The following is a 13,668-nucleotide window of genomic DNA, read 5'->3' as shown; positions in this document are numbered from 1 at the left end:
GAGAGAGAGAGAGAGAGAGAGAGAGAGAGAGAGACATTATATACATACATTTGCCTTTTCGATATCGATTATTTTCTCTGTTGACTTGACTCCGTAGCTAGCTTTCGCGAGGGGATCCTGAGATATAGCAGATGGCGTGACGAATATTGTATTCGACTTGTAATTATTCGACCGCCGGGGTATAATAGAGGATAATCAAACGGTCAGACGTTTCCATTCCCAGTAGAAAATCATCCTCTTGCCTGCTATCGCGGGAAACTCACATACGAGTCTCATATTCCAGCGTCGAAATTGAAGAGAAGGAGGATTGAATAGTTAAATTTAAATGTATCATATAATGCCGCTTTTATGCAAATGATGTGATCGAAAACGAGTTTATTTACAATATACATATATATATATATATATATATATATATATATATATATATATACACATGCCTTTTCGCAACGTCGATATTAACATATTATTAGAGACTTGCTCTAGTGAAGTTTAGTGATGCGATACGAGCGTCAGATAAATACAAAAGGCATACAAGTAAACCGCCGCACATTAATGCGCTGTGCAAAGTGTCAAGCGATTTTTATCGGTTTTTCTCGCTTGATCTATCTGTATATGTAACTAATAATTTAGTTTATCCCCTATTTTCTTAAGTTATAGCGTGGACATTTCAAAGATACGAGCGCGTAATAAACAAATTATCCCGAATTTCCGAATTTCCTTCCATTCCACCAGCATTTAAAATTGACTTTCTTTCGCTCAATTCCAGTTTCTGGATGATAAATTGTATCTAGATCTAGATTTTTCTTTCGCCTTGTGAAAATGTATAAGATTTCAAAATGAAGGAAGCTTAAATTTCTACACTGCTCCAATTTTCTAAATGAGTATTTTCCAAGAGGTTTGCTTCAAAGTTGAAATTACTACTGCGTTTGATAATCATACGTAAAAATATAAGAAGTTTTTTTTAATAAAAATTTTATCTGAAAGTTTCGTTCATCTATATTTCCGTAAATTATAATGAAAAATTAATTGATTTTGTTTCTTTGCAAATGGGTTTTCTTATTTAAAAAATGACAAAATATCGTAAAATGTGACTTTCGAGTTATTACTACTGAATCAGATAGATTAAGGCTGCTCTATCAATCACAAAAAATAAAAAAAAATTCTATTTCATTAAAATAATTTAATTTCACAGTCGGTTCGCTAAATTGCACTTGTATTATTCTTAAAGTTTTCAAGGAAATCATAATATCTTCTGTGACATATTTTAATTATTTTAAGTAGTATTATTTTTGTAAATAAAAAGAAGTTTCCTACAGAGAATATTAAAAGTTAAAACAATTTTTCGAAGTTTGAAAGAGAAAGCTTTTAATTGATCAAGATAAATATAAACGGTTAGTGACGATTTCGAGTTATGTCACTTTTGATGAATTATTCGGATTTGTTATAATTTTATAGATACATATATCAAATTTTTTATTGAACGAAATCTATTAAAAAAGGAATGATTTTTTTGAAAGAGTTGATTGTGAAACAAAAATGACAAAAATGACATTTGATTATGTTTTTACGAATGTATTCTTTTGCAGATTTGATTAGGCAATAATTTTCTGTTTAAGTTAAAAAATAGTTTTTTCTCTTTGCTGAAAAATTTAATTTTTTGAATTCACTTTTGAAGTAAGAAAACAAAATGGGATTCTTAATAATCATCTTCTTCACGATGTAGTCGTCATACCATGAAAATCAATACATGCTCCATTTTAAAGTGCATTGTAAAATTCTTTTTATTTTCCTTATGTCTATAATAAAAATAGATCCTTTTTATATTTAGATCATGTAAAGATAAACATATTGCTCAATAAACTACGTTCTCATGACATCGGTCGTGGTTATGCCCTTCGTATCGGAAAATATATTCGAACTTTAGCTAGAAGTACGGATGGCCAATCTACCTATAAATTGACTGTACGTGGCACGGTCAGTAAATCGATATAAGAGTACATGTCGTAAGAATATTTTCCTTCATGTCATAGAGTCATCGCACTGTGAAATTGATAGTAACTAGATGTATTATTAAACTCAAATTTTATTTGATATTATAAAAATAAGATTAAAAAACTAATATTTTACCGCTAAAATTCTGTTCAAGAAACCTATTTATAATTTGTTTTAGATCTAATATTTTTAGACGTAGTTTTCTTTGATTCGATTGACCAGACACAAGTAAGCAATAAACAATAAATAATATAATATAAACGCATACTTGACATTACAAAAAATTTATTATTACATATTTTTTACATTTCTTTATCGCTATATTTTATGGTTTTGCATTTATAACTTTAAGGTTGTATGTATTACATTTAATTATATTCTTCTTAGAGCTGTAAGAAGTTACAAAAGTAAATGGAATTAAAGGATTAATAATTAGGGCTTCTAAGTCACATAAACTTTATGCAGATAATCCGTGTGTAATTTCACAAATCTGGCAAGAGTGGGGATCCTTAGTTCAAAGAAATAAAAGCTTGCCGTCATAAATTTTGTTATCTTAAGAAATCCCCGCAGCGCGAATTGCTCATAAACCTTCCGAGATTTTTAATTATCGTTAACGTGGTTATTTTGCCGGCACACAAATCAAAACGATAATACACCGCGTGTGAGCGATAAACGATTATATTTGACAATAAATTATTGCTTTACGTCTGCTCTAATTTTCCGGTAGATGCACTCGTAACGATTCGCGATGTCATAATTACTGAAATATGAACATTCAAGTATTTCTAGATTAAAGATTCGTTTAAATGGTAAAAAAGAAAGAATATTAATCAGTCAGTTTTATAATTATTTTAAAAATTAAAATAAATTGTGTAAAATAAATATAGGGTAACATCGTGCTAGGATTTACGCCGCAGAAGTAAAAAAAAAATAGAAGGAGTGAAGGTAATTTTCCCGCAACTACTCTGTTACATGCCTTTATGTTATATTATATTAGTATAGTGTTACGATTTCAGTTTCTTATTGTTAATATTAATGAAATTATTGTGAGTTGAATCGATTTGTCACTGTGTTAAGTAGCACCATCATAAATTATAATCTTTATAAAATAATTACTGTCGGACGTGCAATAGATTTAGTGGTTATTTCGTGATATATGAATGTAGAAGAATAGTAAAGCATGTTGTATAACAAAATATGAATATTTTGCTCTTATATTCTTTATTTAGTTTGTTGTGTCTTGTATATCCCACCTATTTGGGATATACGATATTTTTAGCGGGCGGGGATTTATGCTCAAAGCATGCAAAGGGCGCAGATTGAATTCAGTGCATTAAATGCAATAAACGTATTATTATGAAATATGTACCTCATGTCATAACACTTGTAATACATCTGGCAAGATTGTAATTATTATTTATTACTTCATATACATATTTATCATTCTTATTCCTTTATAAATAAAACTTTATAAATGCATTTTATAAGTTATTGTGTCATTTTACGTCTTATTTATATGCATTATTTTTCATGAGCCGTATATTTCCCCTCGCCCCTCCTCTCCCTATGAGCCCATTCCTATGGGATTATACGGCAAAAATACAAGGGTTTAAAAAAGTTCATTTTTTAATACAAATAAAAAATTATAATATAAATATTTCAGATTTCTAATATTTTTTTCATAATAGTAGACAGTACAAAGTTTTTACTGATATAGTTCGTTTACTTTAAACATAGTAAATAATACTTAATCAATTAAGTTTTTGATAGATGCGACGTATATACCGGAGTTACCCTAAGGCACAATAATTTCTTGTTTAACGTTTGATGTAGCAAGAAAGAATATTTGACAAGTTTTTGTTGGACAGAATTATTTCATATGCCAAATTTAAATGAGTCATAATAATCAACTTCAACTTTAAAAGTTTTGTTTGTAATACAATTTTATGTTAATGTATAAGCAAATCATTTACAATATAATGAAGTTTCGATAATTTATTTTTAATCTGCTAAAGTTACAGCGTACCGGAGTTATGGAAAATATCATTGGATTAAAATTAAAGTAGGATTAAAGATAGAATAAAAATTCTACTCTCTCTCTAAATTAAATTCTGGAAAAGATTATCATAATACATATTTTATGATTTTTCGAAGTAAGAAAGACCGCAGAGAAACGAACCAAGTTGTTCTTCGAGAAAATCTTCAAGCGTAATTAAAATTACCATTTCACAGACGCGTTATACGTAATAATACGAATTTTCATACCTCGCATGAACACTCAAAAACTAGGAGAGACTGGGGCTAATAGAGTCATTTTTCAGTTTCAAATTTTTACAGACGAAATTAAGAGACTTATTGAAAAAATGAATTCTATACCAGTTACTACAGAGGAAAATCTCTTTAAAGGAATAAAATTTTGAATAAGTATTATAAGAGTTTAGAAGTATAAGATTTTTTAAAAACATTAACAATATACGATAACAAAAACACATAAACAAAAAAAACTGTTGGATTTTATTAAATAAGAACTACACTTACTATCTAAGTAGAAATCAAATATCTCAGACAATCATATGCGACTGTAAAACAAAAATTTTAAGAATAAAAATATTTACTTAGGTGTACAATTTTTTAAAATACAACTTCTATCATTGATGTGTTCGCAACAAGATGTTACAGCAGACTTAGCGGCAATCGCTGCTGCGTGCTCAGATACGTTTACGCATGTCTCGCATGTTTTATTTTTAATGTAGCCTCGATTATTCTACTTACCCCTATAGTTAACTGACCCCTATCTCCTATTATTAGCAACATTGATTTTATTACAATCAAAAACGCATAATACTTCATTAAACAACTGCGGTTTAGAGAAACAATAATAACGAGATTATTGGAGGACAGATATAAATGAGTAAACATCGGATTGCTGAATAACGCGCGATACAAATACGATGGGCACCACAAATGCGCAAGTAAATATGGCAAAATTTCCTGCCGTATGCACATAAATTGGGGAAGTGTTTTACTATAAACAGAATACTCTGGTAAGGGAAGCGTACTAAGAGCATTTGCACAGGACGTGTACACAGTGGATGATAATTATCCGGCAGCGATTTTTCTCTTCGCCCGTTACATTGTGTTGTACCTACGTAACGTACGCACAACGAAACCAAATTAATGCAAATTTATGCACGCATGCTTACATATGTGCAGGTTCCGTTGTAAGCCGATCGGCTTATCGCCAACTTACGGGCCATAGAGGCAAATAAAATGCGAAAATTACCACGTTGCTTCTCGTAGGGCAGCACCCTAAAATTGAGGATTGAAATTCCAGTGAATCATGTTTTATTTTCGAACTTGCGTAAAGTTCGGTTCGTATGTATTTGTCGCAAGACTTTCTAATATCGATTTTACTAATATCGACTTTCTAATATCGAAAACTTTCTAATTCGTTATTTTAAGATGTTCTCATAATGTAATTGACTACTAACTTAAGTTCCTTATACTTTACTTTATCGACCATTATTTACCATTAATACGTAACAAGGTTTCATAAAAGGTATCATATAAAATATTAGATTCTAATAATAAGCAATATTAGTTTCTAACGATAAGTTAAACTAGATCGTTTCTCTATTCCTCTTTTTATTCACAAGAATTTTTTTATGAAACGTAAATGTGAAAGAAAATTCAATATTGATAATAATAGATTAAATGCAAGATGACATTTTTAAAAGAATCACACTTTCCACATTTTATACGTATAATAATTATAGACATAAATATTGTAAATAAAAAACAGCAAATATGCTCTCTCTTGATGTCTAATATTAATATTTCTATATAAATTTTAAAGTCACCCTCAGTTAAATTAATTATGCAGTTTATTTAACTGAAAGATGTATTTAAAATTTACAAAAAAGTATTATTAAGCACTAAGATCCAACCTCGACCGTATTTACGTTTCTTACTTATTTGTGTTATTCACATTGCAATCTTAAGTTTAACTCATTATAGCATGTATAATAATGAAACATTTTGCAGAACTAAATTTCTACGTAAATATTTTCGTAAATACTTAACTTTGAACGTTTAATTCCGCTACCCTAAGTATCTGAGTAATTTTATTATAAACAAAAATAATTCGAAAAAAGGAAAGCGATATAGTTCCCCTTTTTAATCCTCATAATTCTAGTCTCGATTGTATTTGGCGCTTTCTGCTACATATTTCTGTTGTTCACATTGCGGTCTAATTTAACTTATTATTGTATAATGATAAAACTACATTTTATCACAGAACTATATAAAATTCTTTATTTTGTACCTACATATTTTCATAACATCTAATTATAAATGTTTAATTCCGCTACTCCAGTATCTGAATAATTTTACTGATAATAGTAATAATATAGTTTTAAAAAAAGGAAAGTATATAGATATCTTCTTAATCTTCGAGATACAATTCCAGTTTCGATCATATTTGGCGCTTTCTGCTTATTTATATTATTCACACATTGCGGTGTAATTTAACTTATTATTGTATAACAATAAAACTACATTTTATATAAGAACGTAGAACTAAATTTTTACGTAGATATTTTTTTAGTTCAGTTCATTCAGCTTTGGATGTTTAATTCCGCTATCTCAGTATCTGTATAATTTTCTTGGCAAAAGGGCGATAGTTCTTAACTCGTCGAGATATAATTGCAGACCTCGAAGAAACATTGCACGTTGAGAAACGAGCACAGGAGAGCAGGTCGACAATAAAGCGGGGGACGTATCATCGTTGTCATCAACGTAGGAGAACCAGGTCCGTGACCCAAGGCGTATAAATCCACGTTGTACATGATTGCTTCGGGCTCAAGTTCTCCGTATACAATCATCCGTACCATAAAACACGATCTCGCGCGTGCACGCGCTTACACGCGGCGGTTAATAAAACGCGCGAGACGGATTCTGTGTGCTTAGAAGATAATCCGTCGGGCGCATCTGTCGGCCTCATAAAGTATTCCTTGTCGCGCGAGACCCGAGAGAGACGGTTAAGCCCTGTGCGGTAGCGAGCTGCGGTTAGTCATCCGTGTCAAATGGGCAAACCTAAACAGATTACACGCTGATTGGCCCGGCCTCGTCGTCTTGTCGGCTAGAAGCCACCCTCGACAGAGATGCTGAGGCGACAGATGTGTCGGCTAATTCAGCTCTCTCTCTCTCTCTTTCTCTCTCTCTCTCTCTCCTCCTCTCTCTCTTTTATACTAACTTTTTTTCTCGTGACCCTGTCATGTTCCTTGCGCGTGGTATGCATTTAATGGCGCACCGCGACGAATTCCACAGGGGGTAGCAAGCCACGTTCTTCGCGGCCGTTTGTCGCATAGGGTGAGGTTATTAAGCGAAATTCGCGTAGGAAACGCGTACGTATATCTTCGGCACCATTATACCACGACGTGCGGTATTGCACTTGAGATTCGAACGACTAGACAAATTCTCACGACGGCTCTGATTTGTTTAAACTCGAGCAAATCCCACCATCTTCTCCTATCAGGTTAACCAATTTAAATCCGCATTAAATTTCACGAAACTAATTTTACGTTGCATATTTATTAAGGCTGACGTTTCAAATCTGCTTCGCAACGAGATAGGTTCTAACGCTATTGATTTAACGCGACTAATAATTCACCGAGCGAACTTGCGTGTTTAATTTGGCGCTTCGTAGTTTCCATCTACGTAAATAATGTATTATTGCGATGCAATTACATGGTTCTGTTTGCACAATTATGTTTGCATGGGGAATTTGCAAAACGCGGAATCATTATTTATACTAAACTGAAAAATAATATTTATCAGAGATATTAATACAGCTTTTGACAAAAAAAGTTACTTATTTTATACACTCAAAGAGTGTATATTAACACGACAAGTTAATAATACAATAACATTCAATTGTATGAGCATCAACATGTCAATATTTTCAAACTGGATATTTTTATTGAAATAGCATAAACGTTTAAAAACAGTTTAAGAAGCGACAATTGATTCATCGATGTTAATTATATCTCAATCAATTCCCTTTTTGCCTCGAATCAAAACGAGAAGGAAACAAAAATTAAAGCTATTAATATCATTGATAAAATTCTAATTATATTGCTTTTGTTTTATTAGATATTAACGTAGCAATGGTAACTCAATTCATTGAGTTAAAAAATAATATCTTGTTATTTTTAATTTCCATGTATGTTAAAATGTAAATTAATCTATTTCTGCAATTAATTTAAAAGTAAACGATGTCCATATTAACGTAGGCACTTAGTAATAAAATTAAATTTGAGTTAAATTTATATTTTCGTGAACGAAATTGTTTAAATCGATTGTTGATTTAAATAGAATTAAACAATTTAATTAAAAAAAATATTAAATTTGATTTAAATTTATATAAAAGTGATTAAAGATCTATATGGAAATGGTTAAAAGTAACTTAAATTAGGTAATTATAAATTTAATTGAACAATTTAGCTAAAAAAAGATAATAAATTTAATTCAAATTTAATGTAAAATTAATGACATATTAAATAGGAGCAGTGATTGTAGAAAGGACCTATAAAAATGATTAAAGATCTATACACAAATGATTATAAATCACCCAAATGGGATAATTATCAATTTATCCGAGTAATATTGACCATATTCTGTATACATTAAGCGTCACAGGCGAAGCCAATATTGCTCTTAAAAAGGATATGGAGTACGATTAGATTTAAGGGTCTCATGGACGGCTGGGATTTGTACAAAATTAATGGTATTCCCCTTGCTTTTAGTCCCGTTTCTCATTGAGTTATCGGGCTTACATTTAAACTCCCAAGACACCAGCGATTTCTTAAGAATTTGATTCACCGTGCTACGTACGGTGTACTTTCGTTAAATAATTCTTAATTAGCGGAGTTCGTGTATCCACGAGGTAATGCGCAGTAAGAAAGATGCTATGTGAAGCCTAGCCTCATATCCTATTCCCTTTGACCTGACCGTGATACCCCAAATCCTGCAGTCTCTAGTACTTCCATGACATGCGCTCGCGTACGTATCCGTCAGACTTATGTAAACGAGGAGGCTGCCACGGCAGGATCAAACAGGGGCGTCAAGGGAGAGCGGCGAGCGTTCTAGGGGAAAACAAGAAGCGACGGGCGGCGCTTTGTTGGGCGGATCACTTAGATTTGATGGATAATTTACGTTCCCCGGCGTCATGCCGAGGAGCGCACGAAGGGCTCACGGAAGACGCCCCGCTGGATCGATGATAACGATTAATTACGATTTATCGGCGTTATCGCCTCGTACGGTGACTCATAAAGCAATTCCCGCGATAGGCGAGCCATGCAATGCCGTGGAACAACTTGCATTAAGTGTATCGATTCGTTTGATTTACTAGCCGAGACTAGCATCGAGCCTGTGATATTGCGAGCGTTCGCGCTGCACAGGCTCGCGAAATTAAAAAGCATCGTTTATGAGCGACGAGTTACCCCAGCAGCGCGATTATTGCTTGGGGAATCATAGCTATTGCTGAGCGAAGCACCCTGCGGGAATTTTGCACATCGACACGACCGACATTTTCGATGCCTCAGAGCCACCATTGCTAATCGTTTACGTTCCTATTTTCATCAATCAACGGATCATGTCGCAAATAATAATACGAAAACTGTAACCTCGTTTCGTGGAATAATCGATACTAATTTATGAGCCAATCTACCCGTCATTTACGTCAGGGCAATTTTCATGCGAGGGAAAATTCGCGCCATAGATATCATAAAAGTCAAGTTCAATAACACATATAAGCCTGTGCGATAGAAATAGAATGCTATTTTCATGCAACGGCGAAAATGATTGAATATGTATTCAGTCATGTCCAAAATTAACCCTTACAAATTTCATAAATGCGAGACACTTCATAATATTTCTTATGTATATTTTTTAGATTACGTAGATTAAAGTGACAAATACAATAATTTCATGACAAAATAATAGAAAACAATAAACAATAAACGCAACAACAAAGTTTGCTAACAGCTTTTTTTATTAATAAATTATCAATAATATTTTATTACGCTTTTTTTTGTTTCAAAATTTCTGCAATTCTTTTAAACTTTGCTACAGTTGTTTGCAAATGAATTTCGTTATTTGTTTCCATTCTTTTATAATTGTAATTTGTAAGTCTTGTTAAAGATCTTTTTCTTTAAGTGAATTCATAAATGTTATATCGGGCTGATATCAAGATTTTGTGGAGTCTATGATATTGATCCTGTCTATGATATTGACTCTATCTTTTTAAACCATGTCATACTAGCATGGCATTTACACAACACAATTATGTAACAAAGTTCAATGAAGTATACCTACATGTATAAATCTCAACTAATTCCAAAAAATAATTTTAAAAAAATATAACTCATCACTTTTTTTAAAAAACCATTAATAGCTAGGATAAGTTATAGGGTGCATTGAAAAAAGTCTGCTAATAGCTACCAAATGTTGAGTAAAATAATGTCAATCAGATATTTGGTTAATATAATAAAAAATAACTTTACTTTTCTATAAATATTTAGTAAGTATTACTATTATAAATAATTAGTTATGTTATTATGTTTCGTAACACTTACTGAATATAGGAAAGTAAAATTATTTATTATATTAATCGAATATCTGATTGGCATTATTTCACTCAACATCTGACAACTATCAGACTCCTTTTTGTTTAATAATTTTTGGACATGATTATAACATACATAAAAATTACTTTTTATTGTAATATTTTATCTAAATTAAGATTATAAAGGTATAGTGATTTAATTGTATAGAGAAGGAATATATGCACATACATAATGAATGTAACCCAAGATCTTAATACATTTCATAATTAAACTGAAATGTTGAGAGCGTTCATCACTCGAAATCAAATTTGAGAGTGCGGAGAAGCGTATTCGTCACCGAAAAATCGTCTTTATGTGATTACACAATCGATATGTCGAGCTATTCGTCAGAGAAATGAGCGAAGCAGAATAATTCGACACGAGAGATGGATTCACGAATAGTGCGTCTCATTTTGGACGTCTTGAAACGAATTTCACCGAGATGTAATGTGAGTATTACTTTTTCTTTTTCTTTCTCGTCTGCCATCCGAGTCTTCCTCTTTTGCTTTTCTCCTTATGGAGAATATAATACAGCTGCCAGATATCTCTTCATATACAGAAAATGTCGCATTTATTTCAATATCGAAACGTCAATATGTCGTTTAATTTAAAAATCTTGAAATGTGTATACTAAATCTAAAAATAAAAAAGTCATAAAAGTCTTATTTTATTTTCTCTAAATTTCACATCTTAAAATTATTAGAATAATTTACGTCAACAATTAAAGAATTACGACAAATAATTTATTTTCAAGTTTTTTCACAAAGAAAGAAGTAACTTTGAAGGTATCAAAAAAAATTGACTATTACAAAGGAAATATTTGACTTTGAAACATTCTGTACGTAAAGTTCCAAATAATCTTTCTTTCCACATATGATGCATGAGATAGAAAATTTCGGTAAAACATATTGGAAAAATTTTGATGATTCTGGGAACTTTTATTCGTTACTGTAATTCGGCGCGAAGAACGGACCAAGGAAAAAGAGGAGTAGCCACTCTGACAAGAACGAGAAAAGGCTCGTTGAGTACGCAGCTATTTCAATTATGTAAAAACAATCTCGTAAATCCGAGTTCGCCAGTGATCGTCGAACGATCCGGCACAGTGAGTGCGAGAAAACGATAAATTCGCCTCCGCGATTTAACACTTGCTACAAATTCACTGGCGCTCGTAACCTTACCTACGAGTTCAACCACTTCTGGTTTATACACTAAGGAAGCATTTTCCCCAATGAGCAGTAGAAGAGAGTGACGAGTTATTAACCCTCCGGAGCTGACGGTGGTTTTTATTGAATCCATTCAATTATAAATCTCTTCCAAAAACGTCAAGCAATTCAATTTTCTTTATGTTACATTTACAGATTATTCTTATTAAAATATCTTATTAAAATTCAGTATTTATTCTTTTTTATATGAGTTATTTATTTTGATTCCTAAAATTAATTCCCTGAAATTAATTAGCACCTTTTAATTTGCATAAATTAAATGGGTCTTACAGATTCTGCGTCAGTAACAGTTATAAATTTTGATGTCATCTTTGTAGAGATAATCTTAATTAGTAGTGTGTTCGGTGGACATTCTTCAATTATTATTATTTTTTACTCGTCGTGAAAAATTATTTCTGACGAATATTTTTATCTTTGCACAATTTTAAGTTGTACAATCCTTCAAATTTTTACTTTTTTAAAATGAAAAAAAAAAATCATTTAATTGTTAACTTTAAGTAAAGATACATTAATTTGAATGCATTAGATCCGTGAATACCAGTTAAGGAAATTTCGAAGCAAATACCGATTAATTAATATTATGTATTGTAAATTATATCGAATAATGCTAATCATAATTGTAATATAAATTTTAATATTTAACGCTCGTTAAATATTAAAATAAGGAGAAGGAAGATAAAATTACTGCGAAATGTAGTTCTGTACCTTTTTCTGTAATTCCGAATTTTCTCGAGATTACGACTTGATTCTGATATCTCCAGCGGTAATTTGTGGGAAAAACGTTAAGGCATTAACAACTGTGTCACGTCGTGACGATGGCTTTATGGGAGAGAAAGAAAAGAGATGAAAAAAAGGCGAAGATCGAGGATAGAAAATGTTCATAGGATTTTCGTTTGATTGTTGAAAGGATTCGGCGTCCGTTTGTGCATCCCTAAGGTCGTTAAGCACGACCGCGTCTACGGGAAAGTGCAAGACAATAAGTGAAAATTGCTCGAAAAGCTTTACTTCGAACTTGTTGTAAATAGGGACGCGGAAAATTGTATTAGTGAAATGGAACGTTTGATATTAATCGAGAATGAGTTTTATCAAATAAGTAAGTTATAATAGTAACTAAATATTGTGCGATCATCGTAGGATACTGCAACATTATAGGCGGAAACTCGCACATTATGTGGTATTTATCAGCGTATTATCTTTATGATAATAATGTGCAATGGTTTATGGAAATGCAACAATGATATTTAATGTATCATATCTCATAAACTCACTCTAATTAACTATCGATTTCATACGTGAATTAAGCAGCAAGGTTGTCCCTCTATTTTTTTACGTTTTTTTTTAATAGGCTTATTGCTGTCCTAAAACAGATGGACACAGAAAAGATGATATATTAACATATAATATTAAGATGTATGGTAATGTAATTTTATCCGTCCGTTCTGTGACATGTGGCAAATTACATAGCGACGTGACCCAAATTACATGACCGGCTGAGATTAAAACTAGCTTAGGTCGCGATTTAATATCCTTCTTTCTTGGCTGTTTTGCACATAAATCTTAAATAAATAGCTAGTACGCGCCAAATGATCCACTTTAGTCTTTTGACATAATTATCTCCGAAGCGAGATTATTGAAAAGAAATGTTATTTACAAAACATAGATTTTGTATACGAAAAAAATAATGTATTAACGGCATTAGTCTAATTAAAAAAATAATCCCAGATAATTTAATAACAATTAATGAAATAAATATGTCACGTTTTGTTTAAATAAGAAGTTATTTG

The 13,668-nt window shown here is 31.6% G+C and overlaps 1 protein-coding gene across 5 annotated transcripts in view; it reads left to right on the top strand.

The window, feature by feature from the left end:
* Positions 1 to 13,668, top strand: part of LOC108749178 (limbic system-associated membrane protein-like) — a 292,256-nt gene that overhangs the window by 219,806 nt on the left and 58,782 nt on the right. The window lies entirely within an intron of this gene.

The sequence above is a fragment of the Trachymyrmex septentrionalis genome, unplaced genomic scaffold (assembly GCF_001594115.1).
Source record: "Trachymyrmex septentrionalis isolate Tsep2-gDNA-1 unplaced genomic scaffold, Tsep1.0 scaffold27, whole genome shotgun sequence".
Classification (NCBI taxonomy): Eukaryota; Metazoa; Arthropoda; class Insecta; order Hymenoptera; family Formicidae; genus Trachymyrmex; species Trachymyrmex septentrionalis.
The sequence above is the reverse complement of the archived record's forward strand: the minus strand, read 5'-3'. Positions and strand labels throughout refer to the sequence as shown.